Source organism: Peromyscus maniculatus, chromosome 1, assembly GCF_049852395.1.
Source record: "Peromyscus maniculatus bairdii isolate BWxNUB_F1_BW_parent chromosome 1, HU_Pman_BW_mat_3.1, whole genome shotgun sequence".
NCBI lineage: Eukaryota > Metazoa > Chordata > Mammalia > Rodentia > Cricetidae > Peromyscus > Peromyscus maniculatus.
Window position 1 is genome coordinate 177,275,582 of NC_134852.1, and position 14,603 is coordinate 177,290,184.

The 14,603-nt window shown below is 48.5% G+C and overlaps 1 protein-coding gene across 4 annotated transcripts in view; it reads left to right on the forward strand.

Moving 5' to 3' along the window:
• Positions 1-620: 620 nt before the first annotated feature.
• The window catches only part of Kank1 (KN motif and ankyrin repeat domains 1), a 205,128-nt gene continuing 191,145 nt past the window's right edge, over positions 621-14,603 (forward strand). Inside the window, exon 1 of one of the 4 annotated variants that reach the window (XM_015996406.3) lies at positions 621-934. The gene's annotated coding sequence lies outside the window, so the exon portion shown is untranslated. Of the gene's footprint in view, positions 935-1,082; positions 1,207-14,603 lie in introns of those variants that run through there. The other 3 variants (XM_076561557.1, XM_076561544.1, XM_076561558.1) reach the window with 3 other exon arrangements.

Consider the following 14,603-nt stretch of genomic DNA (forward strand, 5'->3'; position numbering starts at 1 on the left):
ACGCCAGACAGGAATGCACTTAGGCCTCTGCGGGGTCCTGGTTAGCTGGAAGTTTCCAGCCTCTCCAAAGAGGTCCGGCTGAAGACTCGCAAACTCGAGCCCCCTACTCCATCCATGTCCCCAAACCAACTTCTTAACGGCACTGCACACAGGCGCTATTGGGATCTTAACCTGCCCAGGCGCACCCAGCTCCCCTGGTCGATAACTTGTACGCATCGAGGACCCTCCAAGGAAAGGATGTATTTCACTCCCGCGATTGGGAGGGTCGCGCCGGTGGGTAGGAACCTGAGGTGCGGAGGTGCGCCTGGGAGAGTCGCGGCGGCGCGCAGGCGCACTGGGCTTTTCACGGCGGGCTCTTCGGTACAAAGAGCGCGTTAGGAGACTTCGGCAGACTTCCCGATCAGATCCCCGGCCGGGCTGCCCCTGCCCTTACGTCCCTGTACTCGGTGGCTCCGGGCAGCCGCGGTGAACTCATGCGCTGGGCTGCAGGATCTAGTTCCGCGCTCCGGGTGCAACTGGAGTTTGATTCTGGCGCTGCCCGAGGCCCCGCCCCGCGCTTCCCGGTCCCGCCCCGCCAGCCGCCCGCCCTGCGCCAGCTCCAGACCAGCCGCGCTGGAGGTGAGTAGTTGCAGTGCTGCGCTCCTGTCCCCTGCAGGGACGATCTGAGGCGCCTCGGCTCCGACCCTGTCCCGAGCCAACCCGGTGCCCAGCTTCGCACTCTTGGTGCGTGCTGGCGCGCACGGCGACACTGGCCCTGGGATTGCCCTGGGGAGGTCTGTGGGGTTGCCTCGGCTAGCAGCCGCCTGGGATCACCGCTGGCGCTCGAAGGGGGCGGCGCCTCCCGACCCGGAGTGGGGCGCGCTGGCCTTTGAGTACCTTCCCGGCCTTTTGGAGTCGGGGTGCGATGCAGCGCCCTTTTCCGAGGCGTCTCGGGGTAAGATCGGTGGCCCGTCTGCCTGGAGGGAGCGGCGATTAGGGCCCTTTTATCCTGGTCCTGGAGCGGCAGGTGGCCCTGGCTGGTGTTGCAGGGTCTGGGCGTGGGGGAGGGGTGGGGCGCGGCCTTCAGGGACCGCCCTAAGCTCAGTGACTAGCGTGGGTTCCTGAGGGCCTGCGGTGTCAGGTCCAGCAGGGCGGGTGGCAGCGTCCCGAGGCACACTTGGTTGCACAGGCACGTGGGGAACCCCGCGCTCCCGGGCCGCGGGGCTGGTGAGTCTCATCTCCTTCACCCGCTCCCCTTGCAACTTTCAAAGGCAACTTTTCGCGGGCCGTCCGGCCAGGAGCTGACTGCGCGCAGCTCGCTAGCTGACCCGGGGCAGGCCGTGTCGCTCGCTTTGACAACGTTCTGTGGCGTCCCCCAGCGCCGGCTTTCCGCACTTCTCCTCTGAGGGTCCGCTCATCTTAATAATGTATCGATTCAGACCGAGAGCCAGAGACTAATCAGGAATGCCGATCCCCCAGATCAGTGACCTTGGTTGTCACCTGGACTAGATGGGAACATAAGTCTCCTTGCTTATTATAGTTAATTTGTTCAAGTTGATTTTTTATACGGTACTTAGTTGTTAATCTTGTTTCTCCTTTCGTACATCGCTCTCCAGTAAGTTGGTGGGTTCTTCCACATTTAATCTATTTAAGCTTAATTTTAAAAGTTAAGATGTAATAAACATCATCAATATACCTTTTAAAATTCATGAGTCATTGGCTTTTAATATAATCGTAAAATTATGTCATCATCAACGCAAACCAGAAGATTTTCATTGCCCCCACCCCCACCTCCCCACAGAAACCTTAACCCTCATCCCCCATCCCGGCCGTTCGCTCTTTCTGCCTCCTTGGCCTTTCTCCCATTGTAAGGGGATAGATAATGAGAAGACACGTGATCAAACTTTGGCTGTTTTACTGCTAAATTTTGGGCAAGGTGCTGAGTCGGGCGGCTGCGGGTAAGTGTGGCAGTTGCTTGGGAAGATTAAAAAGGGTGAACATGGAGGAGCGTCTACCCGTGCAGTGGGAAGGGGGAATTCATTCAGCCCTCGGCGTCCAGGAGGCCTTTTGATGATCTTTCTGAGCCCTGGGGTTGCCTCCTCCACGGGTCGCTGTAGTTGACTGAGTTACTATAGCAAAAGTGAGTTCTGCGGGTGGGGGTGGGGCAGGACGGAGGGGACTGAAGGACCACAGAAATCAGATAGCATGCATGTGCACTAAGGAGAGAGATGGGGGGGGGGGAGGATCTTTACTTTTAAAAGCAAGGGTTGTTTGTTTTTAGTCCTGGGGCTCCAACTCAGAGCCTCAACCATGTTAAATAAGTATTCTACCATTGGGCTCCATTCCCAGTGCCTAAAAGTACTTGTAAAGTGTTGCCCAGTGTCTGGGAAAAAACTACAGGTATTGATACATCGAAAACTAGGTTAATTCTGTGAGTGCTGGAGATCATAGGATTCTCTTCCAGGGGAGATGAGAAGGGAAGGGTCTAGATGGGGAGAAGGCAAAGGTTTGGGGAGGCAGTCCCTTTTAATGGCTGTGGAGTATTCTACACTATCCATTTTAGGATTGTAACCGTTCCTAGTTTTTGTGGTAATTGAGGCTTTGAGTCTGCATACATGCATACATGTAGACACATGTACTGGGAATAGGAGTCAAGTTAGGGTTCTAAGTTAGTGTTTGGATTAGATGATACTGTCAAATAGATTTCCAAAGTTTTTTTGTTTTTAGATTATACTTCTATCAGCAGTGTGCATGAGCTTTATATTGGCCTTAAGCCACAATTAAACTTAAAGAGAAGATTTGTAGCGGTGCCCTGTGTGTTCATTTGAAGTCACAATTCTAATACATTTGTAGTGTTTTTAAACATTATATTTCAGTAGTTTTGAAATGTTATTAAAATATTATGAAACGTGTGTGTGTGTGTGTGTGTGTGTGTGTGTGTGTGTGTACACGTGTACTGACATAGGATCTCTTGTAGCCCAGGCTGGCCTCAAACTCACCATCTAGCAGAGGATAGTCTTGAACTTCCAAGTGCTGGGATTGCAGAGATGTGCTACTGTGTTCAGCTTAGGCACTGGGATGATTTTGGTGTGTGCTTCCATGTGACAATAATCACATATAATTCCCATTATTGGGAATGTTTATTCTTTCCTTGGAATGGTGTGTGTGGCTGCAGAAATGATATTTGTGCATAGTTTTTCTCCTGTTCTTGGTTTAGTAGTTGTAGCTTCTCCTTTGTGTGTCTCTGAATCCTTGTTGTATTGCTCCCTGTAAAGCTGAGAGACCTTTGAACCTAGTATGGAATTGAGGAAAGACATCTTTAAGTTGCTAATACAGCACTTCAGGAGGGTCTCTTGTGGGTTGAAATGCTATTTCTGAAGATAATAACTGAGGTTGACCCTGATATCTTCCTTCTAAATCGACTAAATTGCAATTTCCTTGAGCAGTCACGTTTGGTTTTTCTTTGTGCGATACTTTGTTGCAAAGGCTCTGAGCCCGGGGCTTTAGGAGACAAAACAAGGATCTACCATAAAGCGGTTTGGTGTTTTTTATTGTCCAGAAAGAATATGTAAAAATTTAAAGTTGGGCAAAATTCCAGCTCAAGACAGGGGTTTATTTTTATCTGCTTGGCGTTTGAGTTGAGTCAGGTTCTTCTCTTGTGGATGCTCAGGAGTGGTCTCCGCAAGCTGTCAGTCTTGGGCCGACCTTCAAGGGGTCTCAGGGGAAGTGAGAGACCACTGAGCATCTCTAGGGAGGGGACCCGTACAATGGGCAGGGAGGCGCTGTCGGCTTCTAGGCCTGTAGAAGTGGTGCGGGATTTTTTGCTGTTCTTCAGGAAGATGGTAAATAACAGAGCCAACCGAAAGGCAGGGCAGCACTCGAGTTTATAGGAAGAGAGCTGGTTCGTACCTGCACATCAGCACTGTCGGGGATCCTTGTGAGGACCGGAGAGGTTGGGATCCATGAGTGGCTGCTTCGTGTAGTTGGAGCTTGCAACTACTTTTCTTTCCTGTTAGAATTCAGTGGAAATTTACCTAATGGGAAAGCTGGTGAGTAAGGTGATACCCGTAAGTTTGGTAAATAATAATTATATTTCTGTGACATGCAGGGTCCTGATGGAGGAACCAATAGCCAGTGGGGAGGCATGAAGGTACAGAGACAGACTAGGAGGCAGGGGTTAGGCCTGCCTGCCTGCAGTGGGCCCTGGCTCGTTCTCAGAGGGAGTCATTGAATTGGGAGCAGGGAGCAGGAATCTGGGTGACAGGCAGGGACTGTACCTTGAGGTACGGAAGCTCAGGTAAGCACCAGTGATGCTGGACATGTGATGGCCGTTTAAATGGCCGTTTGAGATTGCCATCTTTGTCCATGGACTTGTGACTGTCAAGTTTCCCTGCGCATGTAAATAAATACCGTTGTTCAGAGCCCAGATCCCTGGCTGGAATGCAGGATCTGTTTCTTACTCTGTGAACTCCGGTGAGTTACTGAACTGCTCTACGCTTCACTGTCCCTTCTGTGAAATGGGGTAAATAGGCTGAGTCTGTGGCATAGGCCTGTAATCCCAGAGACTCGGGATGTTGTACTGATCGTGAGTTCAAGGCCAGCCTGGGAGAGACACTTATCTCCAAATAAAAAACAAAACAAAGCCACCCAGGGATAATAAACCGTCTTCGTAGAGTTTGTAAAGGTTACGTGACCTAAACTTACTCTGTGAATTGAGGCAGCCACAGGACCTGCTCAGCAACAAGAATGCCCAGCAGAGGAGGTGGGGGGCCTCCATTTTAGCTATTTCTAAATTCTGAATTTTAAGGTCTCCAATTTTCACAGCGCAATTAGGGCAGACAACAAAAAGTTTAAGATGAGAACTAAAACCTATCACCTCTCTCTGATCCCAGCTCAGCTGTGGTGTCTTTTTAAGGGTATAGCATCTATTTCTGTTTTTAGGTGATTATTATTTTGAAAACAAAAACAACCTACCACAAAAGGTGGCTTAAGAATAGTTTGCTAGTCTTTACCAATGATTCTGTGGCAGGGTGATCCTGCGGAGGAAGTCACCCTGCCTGGCTCCCAGCTGGGGACTGAGCTTCTCTGGAGGGTCTTGGTCATCAGAAGGAGGCTGGGCTCACAACTGACCTCTGCTGGGAGGGCAGCAAGGTGACTTCATTTGTCTCCATGGTGACGGAGCTTGGTGGTCCCATGTAGTTGGGCTTTGCAGATGCAGGGTGGGTTTCTCCCATGGGTTAGTCTGGAGTGTTCCAGAGAGGGAAGAAGGGAGGGAGGGAGAGATAGATAGGTGATAGATAGATAGATAGATAGATAGATAGATAGATAGATAGATAGATAGACAGATAGATAGAGATTTTAAACTAAGGAATTAAATTCTGGAGATAGCTAGTGTAGAATCTGCAGTGTGGGCTGGCATATGTCACATCAGGCTGGGCATGATATAGGTGAAAACTGAAGAAATGGACTGGAGAATTCCCATCCCCGTCATGGATGATAATTTGATTTTCCTAGAGTTAGGTGACACTCTCCTCCAAAAGCAGCCTCTGAGTTCTCACTGAAAACCAACCGTACAGCGGGTAGTCCCACAAAGCAGGTGGAAACCCCCTTTACAACCCACTCTCAAAAGTTAGGTAGTGTCCTTGCTTTTAACAGCTGCCCAGACTTCAAGGGATGGGATAAGACCGTCAAAGCATTTGCTACCTTATAAAAGAGCTGTTTGTCTTCTATATTTGATGTCACAGATTTGCACCTCCCCCCATCCAGGACACAGTGGGGTTGATATCACCGCCCCGCTGGCTTCTTTCTTACAGTTTTATCTTGCTAGCTTTAGTTCCTCTAGTTGTCTTTATATTTTAGGCAAAGCATCCATCCTTTACGCGGCTCTGGTGATGTAAGGAGCCCAGGTTTGTTGACTGTGCCTTGTGTGTATGGGAGGGACAACAAAGGAAGAGAACAATGGAATTGGCTTGGGTGAGTGAGAGCTGACCTTGCAGCTCCTGTGAAACCACCCCCCTCCTTCCCCAGGCACTGGAGATGGAGCTGTCTTTGCCCAGGGCAGGTGGGGTCCTGAGAATAGCCAGCAGCACCACCTGATGGATTTTATTTCCCCCTTAGGCTTTTAAGCTTAGACCTGTTTGCTTTTTCCAGTCTTACGCTTTTCATTTAAATGATGGATGCTGGAAATGACATTCTCAGTATGAAGACTCTTGGGACAGGCGCAGTTCTAAGCCGTGTCTGTGGATGTGCACGCAGAAAGGCTTGTTAAGAGTAAGCATCCTCATGCTAATTTCATTACAGAAGCAATCGGTTCATTAGAAGCAATTCTAGTGTAGTGTCAGGAGCCCTGTAGCTCAGAAGAAGGTGGCTTTTAAAAAAATTCATTTAGTTAATGGAATTGGGCAGTGGAGCTTACACTAAGTCTCAGAAGACTCACTAATCCCTGTTTGTATTAGCCGAGCCCCGAGGAGCATGGAACTGCTACTCTTGTTGGGTTGCATTGACACACTGCAGATAAAACCATTTCCAGTGTTTCTTACAATATAAATGTTGGCTTGATTTGAGACTCATATTTGTGGATGTTTGTGTTTCAGTTTGGGTCTCTTGGCTCAGATTTTCTGTCTCTGTCTCACTTTGTCTCTCTTTCTGCACCAAACCCTCTCGAGACCATTCGGTGACAGAGTCTCTCATGTAGCCCAGACTGACGGCAAAACTGGAGATCCCCTTGCCTCAGTTTACCGCGCCTGCCTTTTGTTTACTCTTTAAGGGAAAATGTGAGAAAACAGAGCAGGCACAGCGGTCAGGTCTGAAAGCGTTTTCTCCTTCGCTTCCTTCCTCCATCTTTGTGTTCAGGCCAACAGCCCGGCCCTTGGCTGTAGAGGCAGCAGCTGGTTGGGATTGCCTCTCCTTTATTACCAAACTCTCCCTCTTCCTTTCCCCAAGGAAGCCAGAGATCAAGCTGCCCATCTTTGTATTGTGGTCCCTTACGATCTCTACGCTTATCTCTGATATCTAGATTAATTTTGTCTGTTTTGAGTTTTATGTACGTAGTATCACAGAGTGTGACTTTCCTTGCCTGTTTTTTTCTCTCTGTTGTGTTCCTAAGATGAATCTCCCCTGTCGTATGGGGTTATGGGTTGGTTGTTCATGCTTGTTGCTGTGTAGTGTTCTATATTTTGGATATCCTACTCTTTATCATCTTACTGTGGATGGCATGAGCTGGTTGCCCCTTTGAGGCTAATATAAATAATGCTATTGTGATGACTCATCTTGGTTGTCCACTTGGTACACTTGGGAAGAGGGAACCTCAGCTGAGGAATTGCCTCCTCGGATGGCCCTGTGGATGCGTCTGTGGGTATTTTCTTGGTTGATAATTGATGGAGGAGGGCCCAGCCCACTGTGGGCAGCACCATTCTTAGATGATAGGTGGTCCTGGGTTGTTTTTAAAAAAAAAAAGAAATAAAAAGGAAAGGATATGACTGGGTTTTTGGCACCAAATGAATGAAAAAAAGAAATGAAAAGGGAAGGAAAGGAAACACTGCTCTTAGGTATGGTGGAGGAGGGTGTTTATTGCAGATATGTGGGAGAGCATAACCAGAGGCAGAGACAGAGACATCTGGGGGAGTCCAGAGTGGACATGACCAGACTGAGCTGTGCCGGGTGAGAAGAGGGGGGAGGGGGAAGGACAAGGGAGAGAGGAGAACTAGGTACAGCAGCCAGGAGGCCAAAGGTACAAAGAGAGCAGCGAACTAAAATGGTTGGATTGTATGGGGAAGGGCAGCCCAGCCCCCCCCTCACCCCCCAGGCTGGAGAAGTTCAAGGTAGGGGGCAGGGTATGCTATCCTGGAGGGCCCTGTAACAAACAGGTAGGGACTGAGGGATGCTGGGAGGAACCTGGCCAGGTTCACTTTGATGTGTTAAATAAGGCGCCTCAGCCTTTTGTCCCAGCTTCCTAAGCTTAACAGGTTGTATAAGAAAGGTAGATGAGCCACACAGAGGAGTGAAACCAGAACCATGGTCTCTGCTTCAGTTCCTGCCTTCAGGTTCCTGCCCTGCCTTCCCTCAGTGATGGACTGGTACCCGGAAGTGTAACATGAAACAAACTCTTCCCACCCCAGAAAAGAAATTCGGACACTGTCAGGAAGCAGTTTTGTGCCATTTTTATTGTTGAACATACATGGGCATCTGTTTTGGAAATGGTTGGGCCTGGACTTGAACGTGGGTAGGACTTGCCGAAGTGGCTTTGCTGGTGCCTACTCTGGACATCGGTGTGTGAGCTCCAGTGGCCCTGCTTTTATATTCGTGTCGAGGTTTGCAATCGTCCGCGGCCTTGGTTTAGCTGTGGAAGTGCATGTTATTGAGATTTCCAGACTTCTCATGGAGACAAGAACCCCAAAAGATTCATATTCTTTTTCTGTGTTAGCATGATGAAATAGAAACCAGAGCAGTTACAGAGTTCATGCAGAGCTGGGCATGGCAGAGGGCACTGCACACCCAGCCTTTGGTGAGGTCTTGAGTTCTGGGCCAGTGACCCAGCCAAGCAGCCAACCACCGGGAGGCTTTGTATCAGTTCTTTATAGCTGCTCCTCCATGCCACAAAACTCACCCTTTTTTTCATTTTTTTTCAAGGGATTTATGTCTAATCGAAATTGAAAGATTAGAAATGTATTAGATAAACCCAGCTCATTCTGAGAGTATGATATGTTTGAGAGCTGATACTCATTGTGCTATTTCAACTTTTATATTGTGCTAAATTAGTTCATTGGTTTTTTGCCTCCTGAGGTGACATTTTTTTACAGGGGATAGCGTCTGAGTCCTGCTGGGGAGTGGGTTAGGACGAGAGAGGGAGGGGAGGGAGGGGAGGGATAGGAGGAGAGAAGTAATGGAGATTCTTACAGAGGGTGGGGCTTGTCAGCCCAGGGTCAGGTGATAGTGTGAAGAATCCCAGGCATGGAGTTTTTGATGTCGCTTGGAAAAAGAAGGATGTTGTTGTAGGAGTGTAACCTGTCGGGTAGAGAGCTCCGTGTGCGTGATTTACTTCCTGGTGACTGTTTTGAATTTACCCCTTCAATTTCAGGGCTCCTGTTTGGTCTTCTCTGTTGATTTTGTTTGTTTGCTTGCTTGTCTTCACCCCCCCCCCCCCCCCATAGCCCTGGCTGCCCTGGAACTCTCTCTGTAGACCAGGCTGGCCTCGAACTCACAGAGATCTGCCTGCCTCTGCCTCCTGAGTGCTAGGATTAAAGGCGTGCGCCACCACCGCCCGGCCTCAGTTGATTCTTTTTAAGGACCTATGCCTCTTTAAGAGTGCCATACATGGGGCAGGAGAGGTGGCTCAGCAGTTTAGAGCACCGGCTGCTCTGCTAGAGGACCCGGGTTCAATTCCCAGCACCCACACGGCAGCTCACAACTGTCTGTAACTCCAGTTCCAGGGCATCTGACACCTTCACACTAATACACATCAAATAAAGTTAAAAAAAAAAAAAAAAAAAAAAAAAGAGTGCCATGCACAGCTAGCATTCAACTGGCTCTAATTCGTTCACGTATTCCCTTGGTCCTTGCAAATTAGTATGAGCAAGGGATGGATGCTTGTGATCTGAAATTCCTATGACTTACTTGTGAGGACTGCCCCTGTTGCTTGGTGAGTGTGATTCCTGGGCAATGTAAGAGGGAATCTGGGCTTCAACCTGGGGTGCAGAGTCCGATTTTTGTCTCTAGAGACATCCATCCCCTTGGCTTCCTTCAGAGCTAGAACTCAGGAGTGGGGTTAGTTCGCTGAACCCCTGTCAAGGAAAGGCTGTTGGAGAGACACAGATGAAGAAAACCTTAGCTCTGGCGGGCTCTCTGAGACATCGGAAGACGGTTAGATAGCCCGCTGCGGATGGGACCTTCTGTGCGTTGTTTTTGCTGGTTCCCCTGTGAGTTCGGTCTTCTGGGAGGCAGTGGAGGGTGGTTACGGCTCCAGGACTGGGTCTCAGAATTGGTGGTGGTGCTGGGAATTAACACAGACACAGGGAGGTGCTGGCCAGAGCCCCCGGCTCATGGCTGTGCAGGGAGGGAGAAGCGGGGCGGCCCCGAATAGGCATTCAGAAATATTGCTTAAAACACATTTGAGCTATTTTTTATCAGCAGACATGCCTGAAGGTTCTGTTTTACCGGTCACCACTGTGGTGGGTCAGGCACTGGGTGGTACCTGTCCCTTGCCCGAGGAATCCCTTGTTCCCATCAGCTAGCCCTTACCATTTAAGATTTATAGTTGTCCCCGTGAAGTGTGACCCCAGCCACCAAGCATGCTTCTGAACCCTTCTTGTGAACCCTCATTCCTGTCCCCTCACCCCTTTCTCTGGTGAATTTAGAGCCGCCAGGGAGCAAAGCATCATGGTCCCTCCAGTTCAGGAGGGTCTGGATCAGTTTTTAGCAAAAAGAGAAACAGACATGTTTCATTTTGGGTTTCTTGTAGCCATCCTCAAGAAACAAAATTCCCGAGGGTGTTCCCCAGGACACAGGAAAAGCCAACTGACGGCCTTTGTGGCCTGGCCCCCAAGCTCATTTTACCTGCTGGAGGATTCAAGAGTCTCACTGGGACACAGAGTGTCTCTTTGATAGAGGGAAGGCTGTACCAGCAATTAACTTCTCAAGTGGCCAGTTGGAGAAGAAAAACAAAAACCCACTGAAAAATGGAGGACGTGGTGGCACATGCTTTTTTAACCCCAGTACTCGGGAGGCAGAGGCAGGTGTCTTCTCTGTGAGTTCAAGGCCAGTGTGGTCTACATAGCAAGTCCCTGCCTGCCAGAGGGAAAAATTGTCACACCTGCTCCTGTACAGAAGCAAAGGAGGTCCTAAAGCTCAGGGGCCCCGGACTTTATACAGCGTAGCAGTCATTTTCAAAGAAAACATGTGGTAAGCCTCTGGCCTCACGTCTAGTTTGCCCAGATACCGGAGCCTGCTGTGAGTGTGCCCATCTGATGGAGCCCGGTCGGAGCCACTGTGGAGTTGTTGACGGAGGTGCAGACGGCGCCTGTGGCATCAGATGTGACCCTTCTCTGTCCTTGACTCTCGGTTTGCTAGGCCAGCATTTCTTCTCCGGCTTCTTCTCCTGTTGCCCAGCTCTTGGTTGAGAGGGTCTGGTTGGGTGTAAGGCAGGCACCTGGACCCTGGAGTCTCAACTCCACCCTTTCCTGCTGGATGTTTCTCCTTGGCATTTCTGTGTTTGAACAAGAAGCTCAAAAAACATCATGCTGAGGGGTGTAAGTACAGTTCGGTAAATTTGGAGTGAATGCTGGGAGCACACAGGAAGGACAGTCAGGCAGCGGGGAAAACCATTCCTGACCAAGCCTCCCTAGAGAAATCTGAAGGGTTGCCTTGTTTACTGCGGAGAAAGGGGCCGCCCTCGCCAGCCCACCTGGACCAGGGAAGTGGAACTCTCGCCAGAAGTAACAAATGGAGGATGGTTTCCAGGGACCCGGTCGGCCACCTCTATTAATCTCTACTTCGGCCACCTCTATTAATCTCTACCATCTCCCCTATCTCTGAGCACTCTTAACATACTTTGGCTTTTTCTGTCTGCAAAATGGGAGTGCGGAGGCCACCTCACAGTGGACCTGAGGGGATCAGTGAGGTAGTGGATTGTGGACCTCAGGCTCATTGGGAGCACTGAGGAGAAAGTGTTGTTGCTGAGGAACTAACTGTTGAGGACACTGGTTCCTGGGGCCCTGGGTTGAGGAAGGATGAGATCTTTTCTTGGGCTATCTAAATTGATGCTTGGCACATCTTTTCTGAGATCTGTGGCAGCAGAATGGGGATGGGGGGGACAGTGGAGCTTGGACGGATGGGACATGGGATGACTACAGGTTGAGCAGAAGCTTCGTGGGGCTTCCCAGGCCTGTGGTGTAAGCCATTCATTGCCGGCAACAGTGTTTCTAGAAGGTCTGCATAAACGCAACTGATACGCTCTTGGCCTCCCTGCTTCCCTGTGGGTGGACCTGAAGTTTAAGGAGAGGAGAACAGTGATTTGTAACATTTGTTCCTTCGGGGTTGACAGAGATAGCTCTCTTCGTATTTCAGCCAAATTCAGTGTTCACATGAGGATTCCCTGGGTACTTTCTGGGCTGCTGGAGAATACAGTGTCGTCTGTTTTCACATGTATTAAAACAAACTTTGCTGCATCAGTACAAATTCAGAGCGTATAGCTTCTAGACCTGTCTAAATTATGTGAAGACAATTCCAGGAGAGTGAACAACAGAAAACTCAGGTTTTAAACTGAACAAGATGGCATTTGTAGTCATCAGGAGAATGCCTGTTAAGACGTTTGCAAACAAATGGTTGAAATTTAAAACTAATGAATCCTGATGAATATTAGCAGAGATGTAGACATGCACTCTATTGTGTGCTGTTGATGAAAGTGTAAGTGAGTTTACCCACTTTGGAAAGCTGTTTGGAAGTACCAGCTAGTGCTGAACACATTCTGTGAGTTGGCGACTACACTCATTTCCCTGAAAAGGTATGTATCCTCAACTAGATGAACATAAACATTCCTCAAAAGCATTTGGGAGACTATACATAGCGCTGATCAGAAACAATCCAAATGAGTCAAAGGTCTCTGTGGTGTAGATATACAGTGGAGTATTACTCAGCATCAAAAAAGAAAAAAATGGCTCTTATCCAGAACGAGACAAATTGTATAAATGCTAAAAGAGAGATAAGTCATACACAACTACCTCTTCTATGACTTCCTTTATACAAAGCTCAGAACTAGACAGAAGCAGCCCAGATGATGGAAGCCAGGACAGAGCAGCCCGGGGCAGGGAAGGACTGAGGGAGGGTGGGGAATGTCAGTCAGGCTGCTCTTCCCTGGCTCCGATCTAGGTGTTGACAGGTGGTTTCATTTGTAAGAATTCATCAAGATATGCATTGATTGAAGCATTAGTTTCTTTTATTGTGCTAACTTTCATACAGATCAGTTTTTTTTTAAAGTATAAAATCATTTTGATTTATTTTAAAGGTATTTTGTAAAAAGGAAAACCTAAGTGGTTTAAACAGACTGGATTCTGGAAAAAACATCTGTGAGACAGTGCAGGCTAGTTTTATATCAACTTAACACAAGCTGTAGTCATCTGAGAGGAAGGAGCCTCCACTGAGAACATGCCTCTGTAAGATCAGGACGTAGGGCATTTTCTTAATTTGTGACTGATGTGGGAGGGCCCAGTCCATTGTGGGCGGGGCTATCCCTAGGCTGATGGCCCTGGGTTCTATAAGAAAGCAGGCTGAGCAAGCCATGAGGAGCAAACCCTTGAGCAGCACCCCTCCATGGCCTCTGCATCAGCTCCTGCCTCCAGGTTCCTGCCCTGCTTGAGTTCCTATCCTGACTTCCTTCAGTGATGAACTACAATGTGGAAATGTAAGCCAAATAAACCCTTTCCTCCCCAAGTTGCTTATGGTCATGGTGTCTCATTGTAGCAATAGAAACTAACTAAGACAGAGATCAAGTAATAGTTATCAAGGTTTTTTTGTTTTGTTTTGTTTTTTTTTTTTTTTTTTTGGTTTTTCATCAAGTTTTTTTTAATTGGTATTTGAAAAAACGGTTCAGATATTCAGGCCTTGGTCAGATTTCCAGGCAGCCACTAAGACTTAAGGAGTCAAGCCAAACCAGGTACTTCAAAAGATTTCTACTTCTCATCACACTGGCAGACAGTTACATTTCCTGGTTTTGCCAGGAGCCTGGTCTGCCAGTTAAGTTTATAACTGCGATTCTTGTTTTATCCCCCACCAGTTAGACATTAATTACGCACCTGTGCAAAGACTGGCTGGCCGGTGTCTTCTGTGAACTCACTATTGTTTTCCTGAAGGTCTTCTAAAGGTCAGCCAAACCAGTAGCTCCGTTCTTGTCCCCTTGTGCCCCAGAGCAGCTGTGCGGAAGGTAAAAACTTAAAATGGGAAGAGGCAGGCGCGATTTTCTGTGTGTTTTGTCATCGTTCTGAACGTTCTCCAACAGTAAAGCCTGTCTAGCTGCCCACTCCTTCAGACAGCTCTCGGTGGTGATTCCTCTCCTGGCCGGTAGGCTGGTTTCCAGAATGAAGTGGTTGCGTCACTTGGCCTTAGACAGTGGCTTAAACCTTTTATAGCACGAGACAGTGAGAGGTCTGTTGTTGCAGGGAACTTTTTTGCTTTAGCTCTGGACTGAACAGGCCACCATGCCCACCCTGAGACAGAGTCTAGTGGTAGAGAGGAAGGAAGGAAGCGACTCTCATGCCTCTTTGTGGATCCATTCCACTTACTTTCAGTGGGTGGAAGCCCGCCACATGGCCAAGCTGGCCAACACGAGGAGGTGGGAGTATAATGAATTCTTCCATCTGGGAATATTGTACATCATGTAACGATGGGAGGGGTATAACCTTCTTCCGGGAGGGCAGCAAATAATTGCAAACAATGTAATCTCCCATAATAGAAATCTATATTTAATTCAGAAAGGTTTAATGACCTCTATGGCAATGCTGAAACTGTTTTTAGAATTGATTAAAGTGCATTCTGAGTTTCATTTGGAAAAGGTTAGGCCTTAGAAATCTGCCTAGATTTGGAAAACAAGGACTACTCTTCGGACGGGACTGATTAATCTTTCATGAGCTGGCGAG